We start from the raw sequence: 26,274 nt of genomic DNA, 5'->3' as shown, positions 1-26,274 counted from the left end.
TATGAAACTAATTCTAAGTGTTGAGTTCAATCTAGTACACATTTTATGAATGACATAAGCAGAAATTTGTTTCCTTTTATCCTTACTCTATTTGAAACATCTCCATTCTAGGATAATTTCCGAGTAACTAAAGTTAGAAATACATTCATTGTCTCATTAAAGAATCCCCAAAATGGCTAAGAATTGAGCTTCTAAAACTCATTTTTTGCTATTAAAGTTTTACAGAAATCTGTTAGAGGAAAGTCAGCATGCTTTTTGAGCCATTTCCTGTCCTTGTTCCAGTACTCATGAAAAAGAGGAACGTTTTAGATAAACCAGCTGCTGGATTGCCTGGAATAGTAAATTACTCTAACACTCCTATTTGATGTGATCCTGTCACACTTTTTTTTCCAGCAGGATTTCCTCATTTTTCACAACTATTTGTTTCTACTCAAAATTAGCTTCCTACAAATAGCCTCTTGTCAAACGTGTACTGAGCTAAGTGCACAGAGTTACCATAAATAAATAAAAAAAAAACTCTAGTTCATTATGCCCACCTCCCTTTAATTAAAAAAAAACCCACAAAACATACCTTTTTCATTAAAATATTGCCTCCTTATCCCAAAATAGATCACTGCTATATAATAAAAACTTAGAATTCTGTGAACCCATTTGGAATTTTTTACAATTATTGAATTATATTGCTAAATGTTTGGGATGAAAAAAGAACACTATGAAAAAAAGGTCATTCATACATCTGAAGAACTAGAATAAAAATGATTCAAACCTCTTACTTATTTATTTTTGGGGGGGCCATAAGCTGTTCTTAAGTCTTCTACTTTTTTTTTAAGATTTTATTTATTTATTATAAGTCTTCTACTTTTTAAGGACCCAAACATTGGTTATTTTGTGACATTCTGAGCTCTCTTTCTGAAGTTAGCTCTCTGGGGAACTTCAACGATTTCATGCATGCTCTAAACTGACCTCATCTTCCTGATTGAAGCCATTTCTCTGATGATCTACTTATTCTTGGAAACAAATAAATATTCATAATTTTGATTATATAATCTAAAGAAAGGGTTTGCACCTGGATGGAGCCCTTCACAGTTTCTTGCCTTTTTGCTCCACATCAACCTTGGAATAAAGGACAAACTACCCTTTACGAGAAGGGAGGCAAGTGTCTGCACCTATAAGCATGTCTAGAATATGTCATAAATCCCATCTGCACCAATTTTGGTGATGTGATTTTATTAATGCATAAATAAAAGGTTTGCTGAAATGTGTAACAGCAGTTTATCCTTTCTTTGCCTGTATAAATGGTAGATTCCAGTATCTTCCATTTCCCTCCCTGCAAAACTTTCCTTTCTATAGTAAATCAGATACGTTTGAGTCTGTGGAAATGTTCTAAAGGAATGATGCTCGTTTCTTTTAAAAATGCTCTGAATGAACATGACTATCCAGAATCCACACTAAAACTTAATGATTAAGACTCAGAAAGTTTGGAGGATAGACACAAACCATTTATTTTTATGATGTTGCATTAACGGTTCAGGCATTGGCACCGGCCAGACTTGGGCACACATTTAAGTCCTACAACCTGCCAGGTCCACGAACCATAATCCTTCAGAGAACATCTATTCACATGGATAAAAGGGATAATTATCTATTTTTAGTGTTGTCATGAGGATCAAATGACTTATATGTAAATACTTAAATGAAAACAAGTATGGGGCCTAACAGAATCTCATTAGATGTGTCCCCATTTAAGTTAGGAAGTTAAGGAAGTTAGGGAAGTAGAGTATCCTTTACTTCCAGACGTCATCAAATATTGTGGTCTATATGTAATGGGTCAGAAGTGAGGAGGTGCCTGGGTGGCTCAGCTTGTTAAGCGAGTCCCCTGGGCTCAGCTCATGATCCCAGGGTCTTGGGATCAAGCCTTGCACTGGGCTCTCTGCTCAGTGGGGAGTCTGCTTCTCGCCCTGCCCTTACCCTTTCCCCACCAGCTTGAGCTTTCTCTCTAACACAAATAAAATCTTAAAAAAAGGAAAAAAAAAAAAAAAGAAGTGTGTGGACTTCTAATGAGAAGGATTTTCAAATTTCAAACTTTTGGGCCCCATCAGTAGAAACTGGTATGAAAATTTTAAAGGTGGGTTAAATACTGTATACTGGCAAAGCAAAATTATGTATACACCGTTGGATTTGGGGGCAGTGCGGTAAATTTAGCCCTGCCAAATAATGGGTAATGGGAAAGAAAACTGGTATTTTGGAGGTATGGGGACTAAAGATTGAGAAGCAAAAAGTTAAAAAAAAAAAAGTTAAAAAGAATTTTTTTACTAAGAAATTCTATTTAATACAAATTACAGTAATACATCTCCATGGATTTATTTGTTCTTTTAGTAAATATTTAGTCTCCACCACACAGTAAGCACTCTTCTTGGTTCTAGGGTTAGACCTACGGGTGAAGAAGACGGATCTTTTCTCGGCTTCCACGGAGCTTACATTCTGATGAGGAGATGTATAATAAACAGATACATGAGTATTCAAGAAATAATACACAGAGTCAGGAAACAAAATGTGGAGGTCTGTTTGAAAGTGGTTGGGGCGCCTTTCATACGCACTGGGCAGGAAGCCACTGAGGGCCATGGCACATCCGCTGAATCGTGAGCGAAAAGGAAGAGGCAGCTTGAGTGTGACAGGAGGGGATTTTCTACGAGGCAGACAGAAGCCAGCGTGGCAGACAAAGAGCCAAAGAGGAAGAGGGTGGTGGAAGATGTGGGGGAGCACGGGCGGGCGACTGTCGTAGGAGCTCTGGCTGCTACAGGGATTCAGAGTCTGGACTTGATTCAGGGGTTCTGAAAGCTCCCGCAGGATGGTGAGCGGAAGAGAGGTGTGGCAGGTGTCGAGAATGGTCACAGGGAGAGCCGCCTGGGAAGTGGCAGGCGACACGGGACCAGGCGTGCCCAGACAGGATGGGCGGTTCTCCTGGAGTGGGAGCACGTGCACTGAAGACTGACTTAGTAAGATGTACTGGTGTGGGCGCCTGGGTGGCTCACTGGGGTAAGCCTCTGCCTTTGGCTCAGGTCATGACCTTGGGATCCTGGGATCGAGCCCCGCATCGGGCTCTCTGCTCAGCAGGGACCCTGCTTCCCCCTCTTTCTCTCTGCCTACTTGTGATCTCTCTCTGTCAAATAAATAAATAAAATCTTTAAAAAAAAAAAAAAAGATGTACTGGTGAATTACATGTGGGAAATGAGGAAAGAAGAAAAAAAACACCACCTAGGCTTTGCCTGGTTCTCCTGGGAAAGGAGTAGAATTTGGAAAAGGGAAACAAGACAGATGGGGGAGAAGCACATTTGGGGTGGAATGGGGGAAATCCATGGTCCAATTCCACACGTGTTAATTTAGAACTATCTGTTAGGCACTCGCATGATGACGGCATCTTTGTTACATGGAGTCTGATCTCCAGAGAAGGGCTTAGGGCTGTCCTAGGACCCCAGACATAGTTAGACATTTTTATCAAAGGATGTTTAAATTTTTTTTTTCAAAAAAGTTGTCACATAGAATGAATAAAAATGAATGAAATGATCACTAATATGGAATAAACACATTATGGTACACCCAAAGACACAATGTTATGCATCCTTAAATTATCTTTAAGAATCATATTTAGAAGAAGAAAAATGGGAAAATGGGAATGTATTATTAGATTATAAAGAGGAAAGAGGTATGAGTTTTATAATCCCACATTGGTGTAAAAGTAGGTAAATTTTAATAGTCTAGAATATAGGGACACCTAGCTGGCTCATCAGTGGACTGTGTGACTCTTGATCTCAGAACTGTAAATTCAAGCCCCATGTTGGGTGAAAGATTACTTAAAAATACAATTTTAAAAAGTCTAGAAGATAAAAATATTTGAAGTTACTTCAGAGTTTTCCAGTGATAAGATTAGAGGTATTCTGTATTACTTTTTGTATCATTTTTTGTATTTTCAAGTGTATAAAAATACGGAGAAATTAATGACCATAAAAACATCAGTTAGCCTCTGAATTACAATAAAACAGCAGAACATATTAAAGAAAGAGTCAGCAAAAGCAGTTTAACAGTATCTCCTTTCCTAGTATTACTATAGATTTATTAACAGAAGTAGAATTATTGATACATTTTCTAATTAATGTGCTTGTATAAAGGTATTGTTTAATTTTTTTACAACACAGAACATTTCTTAATATTTTTTTCTTATTCTTTGCATACATAAATTTTTGGCCCCAGAGAATTGTTGCATACAAGTCACTATACTTTACTATTTGTACCTTTCCTTATGAATAAATGGTATAGAGTTAGTCTATGCATCACTGTTAAATTTACTTGGAAAAATGCAATGTGACATCCACTGCTGTTTATTCCAAAACAAAAGGGCCATGAAATGTTTTGTTTCTCCTTAATGGTCAATTTGGATGACACTTTGGAAATGATCAATTAAGAACTGAGCTCTGCAATGACAAGAAAAGGAAAAATGTGAGTAAGGCACATCACAGTCACTGGAACAGTATACATACACACACACACACACACACAAACACACACAAACACTCACAATTATAAAATCAATGCAATATTTTCCCTTATTAAACTAACGCTATCATGGCCATCTAGTGAAATGTTTCAATGTCATCAACTCAGGCACAAGAAGTGCTGATTAGCTTCCTGCAACAGAAATGTCTTCTTTACCGAATTAAATCAGGCACTACTCTTGAAATTCTTCCTAACTTTCCCTGAATCTTAAGGAGAAAATCTTATATTTAAAAAACTCAGCCCCTCAAAATTTGATGTTAAAAAATTTGATGCTGTGATCAAACTGTCAGTTGTTGGCATTCAACTAAAAACTTTTCCTTATCACAAAGCAATCGGGGAAAATGTGTTGTATAACAGTGTTCTAGGTCAAGGTTATGGTCAAGGTTAAGCTGAACCCCAGATCTGATTTTATTTATATAAAAAAATTTTTTTTAAGTTTTTATTTATTTATTTGTGAGAAAGAGCGTCTGCAAGAGAGGGGACAGAAGCAGGGGGACTGGGGAGGGGCAGAGGGAGAGGGAGAAACAGGCTCTCTGCTGAGGAGGGAGCTAGATATGGGGCTTGATCTCAGGACCCTGAGATCATGACCTGAGCTGAAGGCAGACACTTAACCTACTGAGCCACCCAAGGCACCCCCTACCAAGATCTGATTTTAAACGCAAGTATTTAAATAAATGTTTGTACCATATTGGAACATATTTTTAGGAAATATACTGTAGGAACATAAACTGGTGAATACACGTAAAATGATCTCAACCCAGGTCCAGAATATCAAGGCGTTTCCATGGACTGTGAATAATGGAGACATACCTCTTTCCTTATACAAACTTTTCACAGATTATAAAACTCACAGACTTAGGGAAAGTGATGGAGAATGGTTATTGTGAATATCCTTTGGTGTCATACTTGTGAGTCTAGCAAGAACGATCCCGGTGTACAGTGGGGACAAGAGGGTAAGGAAGACCATATCAGCGGAGGAGTTCTGGTGACGTTTCTGGCACAAGAATTCACTCAGTCTATATGGACTGAGTATCCCCTCAGTGCTCCGCACTGTGACAGGTTCTGTCTTGGATTACAAAGGGGAATTGGCAATACAGATGTAAGAGGAGCTCAGAGCCCAATTAGGGACAGGAAGATGAATATAGAGGCAAGGAAAGATTTCGGTTCCATAAATACTTAATAATTAATGGCAGAGAGGCTGACTCAGGGGACTCAGAATTCTTTTTTTTTTTTTTTTTTAAAGATTTTATTTATTTATTTGGCAGAGAGGGAGAGATCACAAGTATGCAGAGCAGCAAGCAGAGAGAGAAGGGAAAGCAGGCTCCCTGCCAAGCAGAAAGCCTGATGTGGGGCTCGATCCCAGGACCCTGAGGTCATGACCTGAGCCGAAGGCAGAAGTTTAACCCACTGAGCCACCCAGGCACCCGGGACTCAGATTTCTTACATGAGGTCAAAAACTCGGACCAATATGTTAATGGTTGTGTAGACATTTTCCAGACATAACAGAAGGTGACGACATTCTAGGCAAAGAGGAGAACATAGGTTAGTTTGATGGCCCAGTAAGAAGATTGTAACATGGGCCATAGCTCAGAATACAGACTCACGTTCAAATGTTAGCTGTATGAGTGGGTAGGGCTGGACATTTTTGGAGAATTTCCTGCAGTCAGATACACTAGAGGGCCTCTTCCTCTCACTGAAATGTGTCTGGATTTTAATCTCAAGACAAATGGAGTGTGGCTAAGGGAAATGTTTACCCAAAGAGTAAAATATTCATATTTGTGTGTTAGAAAGGATTCCAACAGCAAGAGAAATGACCCACCAGAAGGCAGTAATGCTGGAGTGAAGAGTTTATTACAACGTTAATTATAATAGTTTGGATATAAAATCATAGGACCAAATAGTTGTCGCGGCAAGGTGATGAATAGGATTGGTTGTGTTTGGTTCTAAAAGAAAGAGAGAGGGAGGGTGCGTGTGCACAGGGTTTTGGGAGGCACAGGAAAAGGGAGAGAGAGAATCCTAAGCAGGCTCCTCTCGCAACGTGGGGACTGACACCACGTTCCACCTCAGGAACCTGAGATCATGACCTGAGCTGAACGCTTGCCTGACTGAGCTATCCAGGTGCCCCAAGAACAGGATTTTTTTTTTTTTTAAAGATTTTATTTATTTATTTGACAGAGAGAGATCACAAGTAGGCAGAGAGGCAGGCAGAGAGAGAGAGAGGAAGAAGCAGGCTCCCCGCTGAGCAGAGAGCCCGATGAGGCACTCGATCCCAGGACCCTGAGATCATGACCCGAGCCGAAGGCAGCGGCCTAACCCACTGAGCCACCCAGGCGCCCCAAGAACAGGATTGTTTTAAAGGACATTAGGTGATAGAACTGTCTGGATTGATCAGTCACTTTGGTTAAAGAGGCAAGGAAGCTGGGAAAAGGACTCAGAAATTCCAATGGGCAGTGATGATTACCGGGAGTCATAACAGGGATTAAGGGAAGAGAAAGAGTGGGAATAAAAACTAAGTTCAAATTCAGATGTACAAAATTGTAACTGCTGTGAGAATGCCATTAACTCATTACTTCAGACGACATTTAGAGAGCAGTCTGGGGGATCTCTATACCATGGGTTTGCTGTGACGAGGGAGATACTGAGGAACCAAAGAGCTGTCTACAGGGACATAAAGGAGGTACTGAAATGAAGATTTTGAAAATGGATGAACTATAAGGGACAAATTAAGAAGACAGAATTTAGAAAAGTAACAGTGGTTTTCTTTTTTTGACCGTGGCACCTAATCATAAACACACTTTATCTCTGACCTGACACCACTATATACAAATACACATGAAACAAAGGTTTTATAAAAAGTGAGGATGGGGGCGCCTGGGTGGCTCAGTGGGTTAAAGCCTCTGCCTTCGGCTCAGGTCATGATCCCAGGGTCACGGGATCGAGCCCCGCATCCGGCTCTCTGCTCAGCGGGGAGCCTGCTTCCAACTCTCTCTTCCTGCCTGCCTCTCTGCCTACTTGTGATCTGTCTGTCAAATAAATAAATAAAATCTTTAAAAAAAAAAAAAAAAAGTGAGGATGGGAGACACTCTTATTTTTTTTTTTTTTTAATTTTCTCGTGTTTCATTTAAAAATGCTGTTGGCACTCTACTAAGCTGATTTTATGATTGATTCAGAGGTCACCCTTGAAGTTTGAGCAACGCTGACAGGGAACTCCGATGGAAAGACTGGCTTTGTTCAGTGTCCAGCTGAACGCAGAAGTCTGAGTGTCAGAAGCGATGTGATTGAGTTGCCCTTCTCATTAGCAGGCTAAAGAGTATCTGAACAAAACGGAGGCTCTCTACTAAATGGCTTTTCCTTACTCTACGGCAGCCCCCGAGGCTCTCCAAGCCCACAGCATCAAGGAAAGAATGAGATTAAAGTCCATGAGTCAGTTACTTTTCAAAGTTTAAAAAAAATAAACACCTTTGGTAATACAGTCTAAGGGTGTAGTTGATCTCTCAAAGAAATTGGTAAGCAGGGGGATTATTCAACTCAACTAACATTTATTTGTTTCCTCCTCTGTGCCCTCCTTTGTGTTAATTTCCCACTGAGAGTTCTAACAAAACTGAAACAAACAACTTGGAATTTCTATACAATGAGTTCTTTCTTGCCTGAGACTTACTGTCTTGCAAACTAATCTTATGTGCTTTTTCCTTGAGGAAGCTAGATATCCAGCTTAATTTAAAAAAGCTCTAATATATCTCTTTTTTTAAGATTTTATTTCTTTGAGAGAGAGAGAGAAAGAGAGCACGCACACACATGAGCAGAGGGAGGGGCAGAGGGAGAGGTAGCGAGAATTAAGCAGACTGGTCTGAACATAGAGCATGAATCAGGGCTCCATCTCATGACCTAAAATCATGACCTGAGCTGAAACCAAGTGTGGGACACTTAACCGACTGAGCCACCCAGAAGCCCCAAGACTCTGATATTTCTACAACTTGTTTAGTGCATTTTAGTAGACAAACATTAGGAGTATTAGATACGGAAATGCAGCTGTAATTTCTCTACTATTAGCATGCTATACCTGGAAGGTTGTTAGTACATAGGATGGGGACTTAATAATAAGTACTTTGTCAACAATTTTTACTTTGGCAGAAATCCTTTGCTGTTGCGCTCTGTATGGAGTAGTGGAAAAAAACAAAACTAGCCCTGATGAGCTATTCCTGTTCCTCCACCTCAGCCCTGTTTTACTCCATTGTCAAAAAAGGCATTAGATATTATCTTTTGACTACATTATATTTGAACCTAGGTTATGTTAAAAAGCTACATTTAAAAAAATCCACTATCAAGAAAGGCTGCAAAATCTTTTCTGCCCATTTTGTATCAAGCACGGACTTTTACATCAGTGGCAAGAAAGTTAAATGATCTTGGTTTGGGAACACCACCAAAATCATGTAGTCAGAAAACCTAGAAAGTAGGTAAGTTTCCAAACATGAAGCTGTGCTTCAAGAAAAGAAAAGAAATATATTTTTAAAGGAATGCAGAGCTAGGATGTTTCACATCTCCCCCAAGAGGAATGGGTGGGTAACTTTCAGCAATCGCTTCAGTCTAAGTAATTGGAATTTAATATCCATTTATTTGTTCGGCTTAAGAGGTCATTATATGGCATCCAAAAATCACCAAAAATGACTGACTCACTTTCCACTTGCAAAACTGACTCAACACAGTGTATGGATGACACTTTTTAAAAAAAAATTTTTTATTTATTTGACAGCCAGAGAGAGACAGCCAGAGAGCGAAAACAAGCAGGGAGAGTAGAGAGGGAGAAGCAGGCTTCCTGCCGAGCAGGGCGCCTGATGTGGGGCTCGATCCCAGGATGCTGGGATCATGACCTGAGCTGAAGGCAGAGGCTTTAACCCACTGAGCCACCCAGGCGCCCAGATGACACTTTGTTTATCTAATTTTTCGCTTGTTCCTTTCCTCACAAGCTCTAAGTACACACTCAGTGCTACATTTCTACTTAAGTAATGTCTATGGATCAATGACTTTGGTTCTACAACCAACGCTCACAAGCTTAACGCGTCCATGTTACTCCATGCTTCAGCAGAGAGAACTTCAGCTTCAATTGAAGAACAAAAAATTGGAATTCCTTCTCTCTTCTCTGTTATTTTTTCCCCCCTTGGGTCTCATGGTGTGTGAGTTTTCTGTCCCCATTAGCCCCTATAATACCCCTTGGTACTATCGGATGTTGCACAGAATAGCCTTGAGGACTTCTCCTTTAGATTCTGGAGCACCTACAAATCATCTTACAATGAATAAAGAAAACAAGAGTGGAAACACATGAATGATGTTCAAACAAAGACTGATTGTTTATCAAAAATTTCATTTCTGGAAATGATCAAAGTAAGGAGTTTTGATGAGTAAGAATTTCCAACTTTATAATTTACAACTACACTTTCTAGAAAGTTCAAAGAAAAGTTTTTTATTTTTTTTTTTTCCTGATATAAAAAGCACCTGCTTGGCGTGCCTGGGTGGCTCAGTCATTAAGCGGCTGCCTTTGGTTCAGGTCATGATTCCAGGGTCCTGGAATCAAGCCCAGCATTGGGCTCCCTGCTTGGCCGGAAGCCTGCTTCTCCCCCTCCCACTCCCTCTGCTTGTGTTCCCTCTCCCACTGTGTCTCTCTCTGTCAAATCAATAAATAAAACCTTAAAAAAAAAAAGCACCTGCTTTTATGTAAAGTTAAATTTATTACTATTTGTATATACATATATTTAATGATACATATCACTATAAATAAGTTATATATAAATAAGTTACACACACACACACACACATTCAACTCCCTCCTCCATACCTCCTGCTCCCCACTCCCCACTGGCTACCTAGAAAACTCAATGAGGACAAGAATTTGTTTCTTCTTTTCAGGGCCTACTGCATAGAGATAGGTCCAGAAATATTTGTTGAATGCATAAAGAGAATACTTGAGTTCTCCAGCCTCAAATATTTAACTAATGCAATTTAAATCATGATTTTTCTTTCAGATTATTTAGTCCCCTTAGGTTTTAAATGACTCCAACATATTATAAATATCTTCTTTATTTAAAAGCAAGTGTTAAAACCACTGCTTCTTCAAAACTATCTCTGCTTCTCAGGCTTATTGTTTTTTTTAAAATTACATTTATGTATTCCTTGTTGGGGGAAAGAGATCCATTGAGTGCACATCTAAGGCAGAGTGAAACAGTGTTAATATCTGTCCATCGGAGCGAGAGGCAAAGCATAGACAAATCAACAAAATTCCTTTCAACTGATTGAGTTGAAAAGAGAGAATTAATGTGAGAGCCTTTCGTGAGGTGTACAGAAGATATTTGTTGAGACCAAGAATTTTAGGCTCAATTTTGTGGAAGCAATCCATTTCTCTATGAAACACATGCTGCTTTCATGGTATTTATACTGACCATTCTTATGGGGAAAAAAAAAAAAGACCTAAGAAAATAGGTCAAGTAAGATTTATTTAATTTTAAAGATAAACTGTCCAGTCGTAAAGATGCATTTTTCATGCATTTTCTGAAAAACACCTGCTTGTATCTGTCACTGAAAACACATCTCAAATAAGTGCAGATTCTCATTTTTATTCATATCAGTTGTTGCAGAAGGATAAAAGGGGAAAGCTTTAATTATAATTTTATAAGCTATTTATTCTCGAGAATGTGAAATAGACATGGCCGAAAACCTGAAGTGCATTCTACTTTCAAAATTAGTTTTATTTCAGAAATTAAATTATTTTTCTATATTCATAAAATATGATATTTCTCCATAGGTATGTGGCCATCTTGTATCAAAGAGGCCATTACAAAGTTTAGATTATGTAAGTTCGCATGTGAATCAGTAATGTACAATGTGTATTATACATTTCCTTTGTAAAAAGAAGGTGATAAGGCTGTCCCTGCATAACTTTTGTGAAGATGGCCTGATGATGTGGCACAATTTGAGATGAAACCCAATTGCATATTCACTGGCTAGGTAGATGGTCATCACCATTATTATTACTCTATTTCAACATACAACTGTAAGTTCTTTAGCTAAAAAGAATGTCAGAAAATAGTCACTGAGATATTCTAATCTTCAAATACATAAAATAAAGACTTAAAAAGTTATCTGGAAACAATCTGGAAATCTTCCAAGCTTTACCTTTGGGAATTACAAAAACCCACTTCTTTCAATAATGTATTATTCTTGCTGTATTGTGCTCTGCTTACTGGAGCCTATCAAAGCTTTAATATTGTGATTACATTAGTCTTATACTTCTACATTAGTCCTATGTTTCTGCTTACACAACTAGATAAATATTCATCAGTCCTACATTAGTCCTATACTTCTGCTTACACAACTGGATGAGTATTCTTGATACATGATTCATTCAAACATTATCCCTTTTTGCTGGAAGCACGTCAATCTAAAATAGCTCATGCATTTTCCTCTCTTAAATACATCTTAACTGGCTTAATGTTTTCCACTTGCCTACCTACAGTCATCTGTGAATGCTGAATGGCTTGAGATACCCTGTGTTACTGAGATCAAGTTTGCCATAATTAACCTGCACTGACTCCTCCTTATATAACTGATGTACATTAGGGAACAAAGATGGATGTTGAGTGTTAAAATACTGGTTTAGAGTAACCAATGGTCTTTCCTGTAAAATGGTACTATTCAAGAATCAACATTAAACTAAATTATTTGAAGTCTGCTTCTAAAATAAGTTTTCAGATAAAATTTCTTGTGGCTACATCATGAGGGTTTTGTTTACTGATTTACAGATTATTTTTGTTTGTTTGCTTCCCCTTGTATTTACTTTCTTATTCTCTCTCTCTTTTTTAAAGATTTATTTATTTATTTTAGAAAGATAGAGCATACATGTGTGTAGGTAGAAGCAGAGGGAAGGGGAAAAAATCTTCAGGGGACCCCGAGCTGAGTGCAGAGCCTGATGCAAGACTTGATCTCAAGACCCAATATCATGACCTGGGCTTAAACCAAGAGTTAGATGCTTAACCAACTGAGCCATCCAGGCACTCCCATCTCTGTATTTCTTTAAAAAAAAAAAAAAAAAAAAAGCTGAAACCTACAGGAATGTTGAATTACTTAATATACAATTCCACCTTCCCCTGTTCTGATTAATAGTACTTATCTTCCATGGATGTGTATAAAAGGACACTCCTAAAGCCACCAAAAAGTTTTGAGATAGACATCACAAATATATTATGGCTGGGGAAATAAGCAGGACAACATGAGAATCCATTTGTTTAGATGAGCACCTTGACTCTGCTTTTTCTTTTTATTACACCCTAAATCCTAATACAAGACTTCAGGATGTGAATGTTGACCATGATGAAAGATTCAAAGTATGGAGAGATGCAAAGCCCTGTGGAAAGAGGTCAGAAGAAGCACCAAGGTCATCTCTCACCCAGGTCCCCAAGCACACATACATGGAACGTGGGCTGTTAGCTAGGAATTCCCCTCCAAAACTTTACACTCAAAAGCCTCCTTCACACCCAAGACTGTCCTCATCCTGGGCAAACTCTTAAAAACTAACCCTACTGCAAAAGCAAATAGGAAGGATAACAGAAGGGTACAAAGCAAATATTGAAAATATTACAATCTGAATTATAAATAAGTCAGGTTAAATTTATGTATGAAAGACTCTCTGGGTGCTGGGATGGACACAGGCCTGGACTGACCAAGCACCATTACTGCTCCAGATGGTTTATAATTAACATGTGAGGCAAGGAGACTTGGCTTTCCGTTCTGAGTGCTACACGGCAATCAGGCAATTAGCTCTTGGCTCAGATCACTGTCCCAAATTATCAGTATTTCCCACCTTGGGGAAAAAAAAAAATGATTTGTTTGAAATATGCCATCCAGTACAACCACTGAATTTTGTCCAATATGAGCCCAATGGACAATACCTTAAGTTTATTCATAACAAGAATAAGCATAAAAGCATAAAAGACACCATGATCATGGAACTGAAAAAGCAAGACCTTCCTCCCCATCGTTTTGTGACACATGTTCTGCATTTCCACCTCTTTTCTTCTTTTTTCCCTATTTTTCTAGAAAAGAAAATCATTTTAAATGCAGTAACAGCCCAATCTTTGTAACAAATTAAACACTGGTTTGATATGCCTGATAGGCCTAAAAAGGCTAATGAGTTTTTTTTTTTTTTTTAAGTCAGGATGCCATATATAAGTTCTGTTTGCGTTGTATGATTCGATTTAAATTATTCGGTTGTCTTTTTTGAAATTCTGGATTTAACAAAGTAAGTCTTATAATTGGGCACATTTCTAAAAGTCCCCTAAATATAACATATGGCAAGAAGGACATTTTCAGAATCAGATAATCTCTGATTTAAATTACTTCAAAACTGCATTACATAATAATTTGTGATTCTATCTTCACAGGTATTGGCTAACATTCCTTGCCAGATGCCTTGGTAAACCATCCTAAGCAGTATGAAGTATATTTTATTATTTCCTTTCTTCCCCCCAAAAAACTGAGACTTCAAACGGTTCAATGACTAGGTTCCACCATGAATTAATAGTTTTGAACCTAGGGCTTTCTGATTCCAAAATCTGTGGTGGTCACCATAATCCCACACTTGTCCAGTGAATAATAACCATTAAGACTGCTTAGTTACTAAGCATCACACAGCGCTCCTAAGCACCTGACTCTACTAACTCAGGTAATCCACACAACAACCCTATGAGATACAAGTTCTTATTAACAGATCCATTTTACAGATGAGCAAACAAAGGCAGATAGAGGTTAAGTGACTTGTCCAATACTGCAAAGCTGGAAAAATTAAAGAATTGGGCTGCAACCCCAGGCTGACTCTAGACAGTTCCCCCCATACTTAAGGACTATGCTACAATATAACCAAGTGAATATATGCTACCTGTTATTAAGGATTTTGTTTCACCTAAATGCAAACACTTTATTCGTGTAATAAACCATTGCCCTTTCAATAATAATCATCACCAATTTCTGGAGAATAATTTGGAAACCACTCTCATTGCATTGGACTGGTTATATAACAACTCGTTTAATTTTAGTGAAAAAGTCTTTCTCAATCTTACTAAATATATTTGTTGAGATTCTTATTTTCAACCTTTTACTTAAACTGAGTGACTGTGTTCTGTTAGCAAAAGAGAATAGGTAGATGAAGTAGTGAAGAGATCGCAGTGAAAAGGAATTAAATGTAGTAAACCAAATGAATAATTCCTGATGGAATTTCTGTATCATTTCCTTAGTATCCTGAAATGAAACTATACATAAAAAGGATCTAATGTATCTGTTCTCCTCAAAGTGTAAATACCCCAAATTAAGTCTAATAAGAAAGTATCCTGGAGATCAAGACCAGAAACCCAATTCCTATGGCTGGTGGGGGCTGGCGTTTGCAGTGTGCCTGAGAAACATGTTTCTCAAAATTTAAGCATCATTTTCTCAAATACAAGAAATTCATTTTAGTGATGAATTAAAATTAAGTATGATCTTATCATTTATGATTTAGGGGAATAACACACAAAATATCAAACTGTATTAACCAACTTAAAAGCAGAGTATATGGGGATTAAGGAAGGCACTTCTTTTTTTAAAAAAGATCTTATTTGTTTATCTGACAGAGGGAGACATAGTGAGAGAGGGAACAGAAGCAGGGGCAGTGAGAGAGGGAGAAGCAGGCTTCCTGCAGGGAGGTTGACGTGGGGCTCGAACCCAGGACCCTGGGATCATGACCTGAGCCAAAGGCAGATGTTTAACTGACTGAGCCACCCAGGCACCCCAAGGAGTGCACTTCTTATGATGAGCAGAAGGTGATGTATGGAAGTGCTGAATCACTACATTGTACACGTGAAACTAATGTTACAATGTATGTTAACATGACTGGAATTTAAATTAAAAAAAAAAACTTAAAAAAACAAAAAACAAAAACAAAGTATGATCACAACTTTTATCCAGTTCCCTAGTTGAAATATGAGTCAACCACAACCATACCATTTTTATGGGGTTTGCAATTAACTAATAATTTTACAGTATTAGCTCAGTGGACCTATAAAGTAATCTTATGAATTAGGTAAAGTAGAAATTCTCCCTCTCATTTTGCAGATGGAGAAAACTGAAGCCTGTACTATACATGGATATAGTATATCTTTGTGTTATATGGAACTGGTCAAATGAGAAGATCAAGGTTTTCTAACATAGTATAATTCCATTTCCATGGCGCCATAAACATCACGTGTCAATTACCATATGGCAGTTGGGTAAGCGGAAGCATTATCCGATGCACTGTTGGTTAAAACTACAATAAAATCAAACCATTTCAAAACATTCTATTAGGTGAAATTTTTATACTGCCAGATTATATGACATTAAAGAACCAAAAGACATTGCGACTTCCCAGTGACATTTTTCACTCAGTTAAAGGAGAGGTAAAGGTCTGTTCTTCTAAACTCTGCTATGGAGATGTATATGTACTATCTTACTAATAGACATACACACATGTAACAGATACATTTTAACGGGTTCTTTCATTTTGCAATAGGTTGGTACAAACCAGAATAAATCTAGCCATATTCACAACATCAACACGAACATATGTATCTTACACATTTTTCATTGTAAGTTTATACTCTATTGAAGATCTCAGTGTAACCACATAAATGATACTGAATAGAAAATACCTACTAGTGAAGGGTCTTCCAGGCGTACATCACGACAAGGACCGTCATAGTTCCGTCAATCCACAGCTCACTGAGCAACTTGTAACTGAAATGTGTGCCATCACCGTTCAGATCTAAAAAGAAACACAAAGAGATAGCAAAGTTAATAAATGTTTTTCTATATCATTCATAGAAGAGTAGCTTTCCAACCTACAGTATTTTTTTTCAATTTATTTATTTTCAGAAAAACATTATTCATTATTTTTTCACCACACCCAGCGCTCCATGCAAGCCGTCCAACCTACAGTATTAAAAAAAAAAGCGTTTGACAATCCAACAGAGGGGCCTTGATTCACCTGTCTCTGCTTTCCTCACGATGCACAGTATAGCTGTGGAAACACACTAGGCAGTCAATAAATAAGTCCGATTAGGAAGTAGTAAATTTAGTAGTAAATTGGTTTAACATTGCTGGAGGGTTATACAATTATCAATAAAGAACAAAACAGGGGCGCCTGGGTGGCTCAGTCAGTTAAGCATCTGACTCTTGATTTTGGCTCAGGTCATGATCTCTGGTTGTGGGATCGAGCCCTGTGTAGGGCTCTTTGCTAAAGGTGGAGCCTGCTTAAGATTCTCTATCTTACCTTATCTCTGTTCCCCACCACCACCACCACCGACTACTTTCCCTCTTTGGGAAAAAAAAGAAAGGTACAAGGGATGCCTGGGTGGCTCAGTGGTTTAAGCCTCTGCCTTCAGCTCAGGTCATGATCTCAGGGTCCTGGGATTGAGCCCCACATTGGGCTCTCTGTCAGCGGGGAACCTGCTTCCTCCTCTCTCTCAGCCTGTCTCTCTGCCTGTTTGTGATCTCCACCTGTCAAATAAATAAATAAAATCTTTTGAAAAAAAGAGAAAAGAACAAAACAAAAGGTATATTTGACATCCTTGGATGTAGAATTTTTTTAGGGTCTACATGCTGAACATTCTATCAGGCCTGGGTATGGCTTTTTTTTCAGTCTTCACAACAAAGCTGCAATACAGTCTTTTCATTTACAACATTTATGATCAGAAAGTAGAGCCACTGGCCCCAGACTCTGCCCTCCAGAGCCAGGCTCTTTCACCATAGCATGTGGAGTGTACAGACACAGGCATGGTCCCATGCCTACTTGGACCTTTGGACCCCATCTATCCTCCAATATGAGTAACAGATACAAAGAGGACCAAAGGAAGCTGAATCTCCTTGACCTCTGCAGCCCTCATCCCCACGGTCCCTGGACGACAAGCATAATACTCTGCTCTTCACTGTGGGGAGAGCTATAAAGTGAGCTTTCATTTTGGGATTCAGGGTTGGCCACATGTAAATACTTGCTGAGTAAGTGAACGAATAAATGGCAAAAACCAGGAATTGGTGTATCTTTTTTGTCTAAATTCATACTCTTGTTTGATCAATGCTTTCATTTACTTGCCAACGTTATCTTCCCATTTGCAACACAAACTCAAGAGAAGAAAGGTTATGATCAATGATCTGAAAAATCATGGGAATTAAGGTCAAATACATATACTCAAAGAATTACAAAGTGATCAGTAATCAGTTTAATATACTTCATTGCAGAGGTTCCTGAAAACAGCTAAAGGTTAACAAATGAAGAAATTTTCCAGAGAAAAAGAATTCGCCTTTTACTCCCAGATCAGATATCAGCTAGTGAACAGAACCTCGCCACCTTCCCTTATGACCAGATCCTATCGTGGGTCTTCCCCCGCACAAAGACAGGAGCAAACAAAAATAACTAAAGGCTCCAGGAAGGAACTGGCAAGGCAGCTCTGGATTGGAGACTCTCATGAGAGAGCTTCATCAGACACTCCAATGGTCAGACCCCAGCTGACCCCACGGAAGAGGGAGGGAGTGCTGTTGGTGCACTGTCTGTCTAGAGGAGAGACGGACGGACTGCAGCCTGCCACATGTTTGTGAGCTAAGAATGGGTCCTACATTTTTAAATCGTTGAAAGGAATCAAAAGAAGCCTGCAAATTATTTGAAATTCAAATTTCGGAGTCTATAAATAAAGTTTTATTGGAACACAGCCACAGGCATTCATTTCCATCTTGTCTCTGGCTGTTTTCATGCTACAATGGCAGAGTTGAGGGGTGGGGACAAGTAGCATGACTCGCAAAGTCTAAAATATGGACTATCTGACCTTTTATTGAAATGGCTGGCTGGAAGGATCATCGCCTTTTTGGAGGGGATGCTATTAGGGATACAGGGTGCTTTCGAGCAGACTGGAAGTAGGGGGTGGGAATCTGATCCTCCCAGAAGATGAGGAGTCCCAGAGGCAATGCAACAGCTGCAGGGAGTATGGCCAGGCTTGTTGGGGGACAGCGGGGCTTTTCCCTGGAGAAGGCGCCAGAAAGGTGAGATTCAGCCACACTCAGTGTGGCACACAGGCTGGGCAATTGAGGATGGATGGAGTGTCGTCCTCCAACAAGCTGAGATGTTCTCACTGGCCATATCTACAGATGGATAAAGGGGTGATAAAGGTAAGCAAAATAGAGCGTAACACCTATAAAAAAGAATCTGTTGTGATGGGCACTGGGTAATGTATGTACGTGCTGAATCACTAAACTCTACATCAAAAACTGGTATTATGCTATATTGTTAACTAGGTGGCATTTAAATAAAAACAAAAAATAACAAATAATTTAAGGATCTTATTAAAAAAAAAATCTGCTACATAGCACAAGGAAAACCATGCTGTCTTTATGAAGAGGAAACATTTACGTTTGAAAGACACCAAAGAAAGTGAAAATAAGTTTTGTAGAACATCTATTTTGTACTCTCAATGAACTCTGAGACATCACAAAACATAACCCCAAAGATTTCTTTTCACAGAATTAAACCCAAATAAAGGCAAAGCCATTTAAGTGGTTTCCCATTTAACTATTAACTGCATCATGGTGAAGAGAAAAGGGGTTCTGCTTTCAAAGTCTTGGCCCTGAACACCAAATCAACCATGCACTTGCTGTACGACCTTGAACAACTTCGTATTCAAAGTCTCATTTGCATCACCTCTAAAACAGGGTCATTCTAAAGATTCTAAGAAAAATACACACAAAATGTCCATACTGCTTGTCACATGGGAAGTATGTGATATTTTCACCAGCTTCCTATCTTCAATCAGGGCTCGCCCTGTTCACCTGCCCACTCTCCTGTACTAATACTCAGCCACCCACCATGCCAATTATAGTTATAGGAGAATGGCTTTGCATAGGTAGGTCTCTCCTGACTTTTCATTTTCTGCTTTCTTTGGGTAGATTGCAATTTTTAACACTGAGCCCTTTTCTAATCATACTGATAAATTTGTATTCACTTGGAAAAATGTTTAATTCAGTAGTGAATTTTGTAGCCCTCCTTAATCACCTGGGCAGAATTATACAGGCCCAACTTTTTGTGCATGAATCTATTATTATAAGTCATAGTGTATTCTTTTTTTTTTTAAGATTTTTATTTATTTATTTGACAGAGAGAGCTCACAAGTAGGCAGAGAGGCAGGCAGAGAGAGGAAGAGAAGCAGGTTCCCTGCTGAGCAGAGAGCCCGATGCGGGACTCGATCCCAGGACCCTGAGATTATGACCTGAGCTGAAGGCAGCAGCTTAACCCACTGAGCCACCCATGCGCCCAAATATAGTGTATTCTCTATTAACATGTGTCTTTCCAAGAAGGCTGTATCTGCAGCATCTTCATTGATAAAGTATGCTGTAATATCAATAGCCTCATGGAGAAGACAACACACACTCAGATGACTGTGTGTGCACATGCATACACACATGTACACACACACACACACACACACACCCCACATTCACTTCTGCCTATTACTGGCCTAGCAGTATAGACCACACCCAAGTCTTTTGACTCTTGCTGAACAGACAACATCTCCTTCATGCCAGCTGAAACCTGAGTGTAACAGTGACTTCAGAAATGCTTGGTGCAGAGGGCATCTGTTATTTGTTGAAAGAATAAAGAAGAATGAACACAAGAAGAATGCAAAAGCAAACCCAGTAAGGATCTGGTGTATAAGAAATGAATACTTAGCCTATTCTTGAGGACACCGACTGTTTAATTGGAAATCCATCTGGAAATATGCACAAAATTGTACACATTTCTTCTAACAAGTTGGGCAAATCAACTTCAGGAGTACTTCTCAATGATGATCTTCCCTACTTTTTGAACATCTACTATGTGCCCAACTCTAATGGGTATACTCAAGGTCAGCTATTTCCAGGCATTGTTTTTTTTTTGTTTTGTTTTGTTTTTTTTTTAAGAGGAGGAACTTAAAGGTGAGCAGTGTAGGAAGTTTTTTCTTGATTAATGTTACACAAAAAGTAGAAACTTAAGTATATCAAATTCTAGGCATTTCCATATAACAAACTAAGCTCAGTGTCTACTTTGTTGAAAGAGCCTTTTAACAGAATACTCACTGTATAAATAGTCAATAAGTGGTGGTTATTGTTACTACTGTTATTATAACCCAACAAAAGGGAAACAGTTTATCACTATGGAATGGTATACTGTGAAAGTTATATTATGCTTTGTTTGCTATAAGAAGTATGGAAGTTATGCTAACATAAGGATATGTGTCTATGAATACAGAATATAAGAAGCTATGATAGGCTCATTAAATCACAGGCAATTTCATGTAAAGGAAATAATAAATATTGGAAGACTCTATGGCAAAAATAAGACAGGATTGTAGCTAACTTATTTGAAGTTCATCAATTTATTTGAGAAAAGTGCAAACTTGCTTGAGTTCAAATTTATGTTTTAAAAAAAGCAGACTTGACTACATTTTTATGAGTGGTGGTAACATCGCAGACTTCTCCACATTTGAAATCTCACTTTTTCTGTCAGCAAAGGAAATGCTTACTGTAGTTTTACAAAGAGCTATTTGTTTGTCTATTTATTTTGCTATTGGAGATGGAATCATTTAGAAGCAGATTTAAAACACACACACACACACACACACACACACAAATTACTGAAGCTAAGTTCTCTCTGGAATGGATTCATTTAAACCACCTACTCTACTTAAAATAGACAAGTTTACCTTGATATTTGCCAATTAGCATAAGCAATCAACACACTGATGCTGACTCCTGCCCTTGGAGGATGGATGGATGGAGATATATATATATATATATATATATATATATATATATCTCACATAGAAAGCATGCTATTTTAGTAGAACAACATCAAACATAATGACAAAAGTCATTGCCCGCAAAGGGAGACAATATTTGACAAGAGCAACAGCTGAGACTCAAAACATGTTGATTTGTGCTCAGACAGGACAGGGAAGCTAACTGCCACAGGACACCCGGCTCACAGCTCATCTGTGTCTCAGACTTTGATCTGCAGGCAATTCTCACCTCTGCCCCTCACTCATGAGGCCACTAATATTATCTTATTCTCATTTCATTATGACAGAACAAAGCCAAAACAATGTAAAGAAAATTTGTTTAATCAAAAGCATCTTCTATGAAAGAAAGTACCAAAAAGTGACCTTGATTGTATAACAATGAAATTGTATAACAATGAAATCTGATCATCTGAGAATCAGAAGCAGGTCCTTCTGTGTGAGTGGGTGGCTTTTCTCCCACACAATGAATAGGATCAGAGAGCCAAAGCTGATATATACATGGTTTGAGCACAGTAATGGTTATGCCCAGGGCACACAGTGAACTTCAACATGAAAATACACATTCTAGCTAGGTTTCCCACTATCTGAAGGATAACCTGATGGTTATTTCTCTTTCTCTGTTAAGACTCTAAAGTTAATTTTTGTAAGAATTAACTATTTTAGTAACTGCATTAGACAGCTACAGTGTTAAGGTAGGAAATAATAAATCGAAAAGAATGACAGCCTTGGTGGAAAAGTCTCAGGAATAACCAAAGGAGGAGGTGTATTTCTAAGTTTATTTTAAATTGCTAGTGGGTAGGTTGATACGTGTTTACATCTGTAATGAGACAATTGCCAATCCATCTTTACATTTATTGGCTATTAAACTTTAAAGACAAGTGGTACCCAAAATTAACTTCTATGTTTATGCTACATTTGCTTTCTTGATGTTCCAAGTAGTCTTCTGTATTAATTTTAAGTAAGGACTGTTAAATTGACTAGAAAAAAATCAGGAGAATTTTTTTCATATGTAATTTACAAAGCAGAGACAGCAGCTTCTAACTCTTCAATTATAAATCTAACCCCAATATTATCTGATTGGGCTGAGATATCCATTTAGCAGGCTGTGGAGAAAGAGCTCCCTTATGAATCAAGAATGTCATGATGGTAGACAAGTGGCCGAGCCTCTGGATGGAGGGGCACTGCGGAGGTTAGCTAATGCAGAGAGGCGGTCAAAGGTTAGGGCAAAGGGCCAGCAGAGAGAAGGTGAGAAGCACTTTCTACTGGCATCTTCCTGAAAAAAGAGAGAAGGGAAAAATAAAAAAAAGGCTTTTAGAGACTCGCATCACCTTATGTGATCACAGAAGATGAGAGCTATTACATTAAATGAAGAGATACTTGGAAAAACCCTCCCCCAAACTATGGTACATTCTAGAATCTCATTACTCTAACCATTCCATGGCCCTCCTCTTCACTTTCTTCTTTTCCTCCTATGCTTCTCCTCCTCCTCCTCTCTCTCCCTGTCTTTTTTAGCAGAAGTATTATAACAGTTAGCATTACTCATGCATCTACTTTGTGCCAGGCTCTTTGATGGGTACTTTACATGTGGATTTGTTTTCTTTCCACAATCTTCCCAAACTGTTGCTACTGGTATTTCAAAGAAGCTGAGGTTCTCACAGACTGAATTTCACAGCCAAAGAGCCATGAGTAGGCAGAGGCAGAAACCAAGCCCAATCTAACCGATTCTTTTACGAAGAAAAGTTAAGGTTCCTGGGAGTAGAGCTCTGCATAATGCAGAACTCACTGCAACATCACAGACCCTAAGCATATAAAGAATTACGATGTGGTTTGGGGTGGGGAAGGATACTGGGAGTTCAATTAAGTTACCCTTCAGAACCTAACTCCGTATCAGAGAGCTTCTCGATTAAACATTCTTTTTTTTTTTTTTTAAAGATTTTATTTTATTTATTTGAGAGAGAGAGAAAGTGAGAGAGAGCACGAGCGAGGAGAAGGTCAGAGAGCGAAGCAGACTCCACATGGAGCTGGGAGCCTGATGTGGGACTCGATCCCGGGACTCCAGGATCACGCCCTGAGCTGAAGGCAGTCGTCCAACCAACTGCGCCACCCAGGCGTCCCTCGATTAAACATTCTTAAATCACAACCACAGAGTAAGTCCTTAAGGAACAAATGGTATTAAGGTTTGAATCTTTATGTTAAAAGGGACCATGATCCATGCTAATGTACCAGGGAATTTATGGATGATAAAAGGGAAGAAAAATAATTGTTATTAGACCAAGAGATGTTTAGACTGGACGAGTGGTTAAAGGGTTATTCCTTTATTGAACTGCAACAAAATTAGCAATCTATGAAATCGGTCATTTGATTGATATCTGCTAGGGATTCCAGAGTGAAGCCCAAGGAAAGGAAACTTAAGAGTCAGTCATCTCTGAAGCCTAAGAAACAAAAGGAAAGGGAGGGGAAAAAAAAAAAAAAAAAAAGCTCAGTAAGGCTCTTAAAACATAATGGAACCCACTACTGGAATGTGGAAGATTTCTACCAGAGTAGATCCACAGAGGCAAAATATGCATTTATCTCTAAATGGGAACAGCTTCCTTACAAATTCTTACATCGCTAGAGTTCAGGTTCACTTTCCAGTACTGAGAAGCCAGTGCCCCAGAGATTCTGACACCTGGAAAGGCCTTGGTTTCCTGGAAGCACAGTAAGAAGAAAGGCAGCCAAGAGAACACAGAAATTAATGTTGGGGTTTTCTCTTTTCATCTAACCAGCCTGGATATTTAGATGGTTATCGTCGCAAATGCCTTTGGACACTTTCCTAGTTTTGTCTTGAAAGGAAGTGATTTATGACTCAGAAATTGCACAGCTACCTCCCATGAATATTACAGTTTTCAAAAAAAGATGATGGTTTACTAGTATTTTGGGTAAAGAGATGTGTCAGGTACACTTTGGAGTCAGAATATTTACAAACCTAACAAATGCTCCTTAGTCTTTGGAAATGATAACGCTTCTTAATGCCAGGGCCCAGGGCAAGACAAACGGGGAAGCATTCTTTAGTGCTGATACTCAGCATTCTCTGGACTAAGTAAGGAAGACTAGAACAAACATTTAGGGCAATAGGATACTGTGCTCTTGGGGCAGAAGGAGGGTGTACTTATGGCTTAAGAGCAGCAGCAAGGTTTGCTTATGGCAAAATGCATTCAGGTTCTCAGTGCACGGCTTCACCCAGCTGTCTCTTAGCACAAGGCAGCTCTCCATCCAACACATTTAAGCAAGGAAAGTAGCACTCTAAATGTGGATGAGAGGAAGGAGTTCCACTACATTAGAGAAAGTAGGTTTCCAGGCCACGTACAAAGTGAGATCGAGGACAGGATTAAGATACAAAGGACAAGCAGCTGTCTTAGGGTATACAGGTATATGGCTCACATGATTAAGCTGCTCTAGGGGTGTGCATTTTATACAAAGAACACACTCATTCTGATTATTAACCTCTGGACAGGGGTCTCCTGGATTCCAAAAGCATACAACTTACTGCTGGACACAGGAACGCGGTGGCGGGCAGCCTCTCCACTAACCACCAGGGCCGGTCGGTGGGATGCACCCTCTTCCCTCGGTCATAGCTCCTAGTATTAATCCTGAAACTGCGCTCTCCATCTCAGTAGAGATTGTTTGCCGTCGGAGCACGGTGGCTTTGGCCAAAAGAAAACTAGTCGCCATGTCCTCCAGCTGGAACATCGAAATAAACGGTTGAGATTGAACGGAGAGCACTCGAACCTCACGCTCCTCAAACACCCTGCACTGTGGGAACTGGAAAACCAGAGCCAAAGTGAGAATTTCAATACTTCAGCTGAAAACCATGAGGATAAGCCATGTAAGTCCAGTGTTCGTCTCTCTGCCAGGACTCTGAGTGTAGAGTAGAATGGGGAGGAACAGACATAATATGGCCACGCCAAGACTCGGTCCTAGGAGAGTAATGATGGAGGCTCAGCAGTCCTTCATGGGTGCAGCAGGCCTGCAGCTTGAACACCGTGCACACTGTCCATTCAGCACGCTTCTAATAGTCAGTCTGCTGCATTAGCAATTCCGGGCTAGGTGGCACCTCTCTGGTTCAAGGTCAAACTGCAGCAGTCTGTACCCAAAAGCCCAGGGGACAGCCTGATTTATAGTCCTCATCTCACAGGAGCCTGAAGAACTGCCTGACAGGAACGTGAAAGTGTTTTCACAAGGCAGATCCCACACTCGGTGTGGCTCTGGGGTGCTAGAAACACAGGGCCCAAAGAGGGAAGGAGAGATGTAAAGGACTTAAAATATACACTAGATGTAAAATAAAGGTCTCTTAAGTAAGACCTAGTGATGGTCTGCACTCAGAGTTCTCAGCATGGTAACACAGAAACAATAGGATGAATTCTCCCTATTGGAGAGAAGAGATAAGATGCATTAAGAGCTTTTTGCCTCAGGTGGGCTGAGAGCATAATGCCAATATTAACCATGACAAGATTGCTCCCAACTGAGTTTACGTTCACAGCATGCAGATGCTAGGTCACTGGCATAGACGAACAGGCATCCTGGGCAATGCCACGTTGAACTCTGTCCATCCTCCTCACCTCAAAAATTCGGTGCTGAAGGAATTCCATCACTGAGGTTCTGATAAAGGTACAATCATTTGGTAGAAGAAAGTTGCAGAAGCAGTCCAGGCTGCACATGCTAAGGGAAGCATGTACATGGTGAGCTGGATGAGAGCAGAGGCTCTTTCTCACTTCTGCATCTCCAGTGCCTAGCACAGTGCCTGATGCATACTGGAATAGTTTCCAATGGATGCACATCCTTACGGAAAGATAGGATCTTCCAAATAAGC

The 26,274-nt window shown here is 39.3% G+C and overlaps 1 protein-coding gene across 3 annotated transcripts in view; it reads right to left on the bottom strand.

The window, feature by feature from the left end:
* The window catches only part of CHRM3 (cholinergic receptor muscarinic 3), a 491,309-nt gene that overhangs the window by 331,649 nt on the left and 133,386 nt on the right, over positions 1–26,274 (bottom strand). For 2 of the 3 annotated variants that reach the window (XM_044239424.1, XM_044239423.1), the window contains exon 2: positions 16,261–16,369. The gene's annotated coding sequence lies outside the window, so the exon portion shown is untranslated. Of the gene's footprint in view, positions 1–16,256; positions 16,370–26,274 lie in introns of all 3 variants that reach the window. The other variant, XM_044239425.1, reaches the window with a different exon arrangement.

This window comes from Neovison vison, chromosome 2, assembly GCF_020171115.1.
Source record: "Neovison vison isolate M4711 chromosome 2, ASM_NN_V1, whole genome shotgun sequence".
NCBI classification, from domain to species: Eukaryota; Metazoa; Chordata; class Mammalia; order Carnivora; family Mustelidae; genus Neogale; species Neogale vison.
Note: the sequence above shows the minus strand (reverse complement) of the source record. Positions and strands in the feature narration are given on the sequence as shown.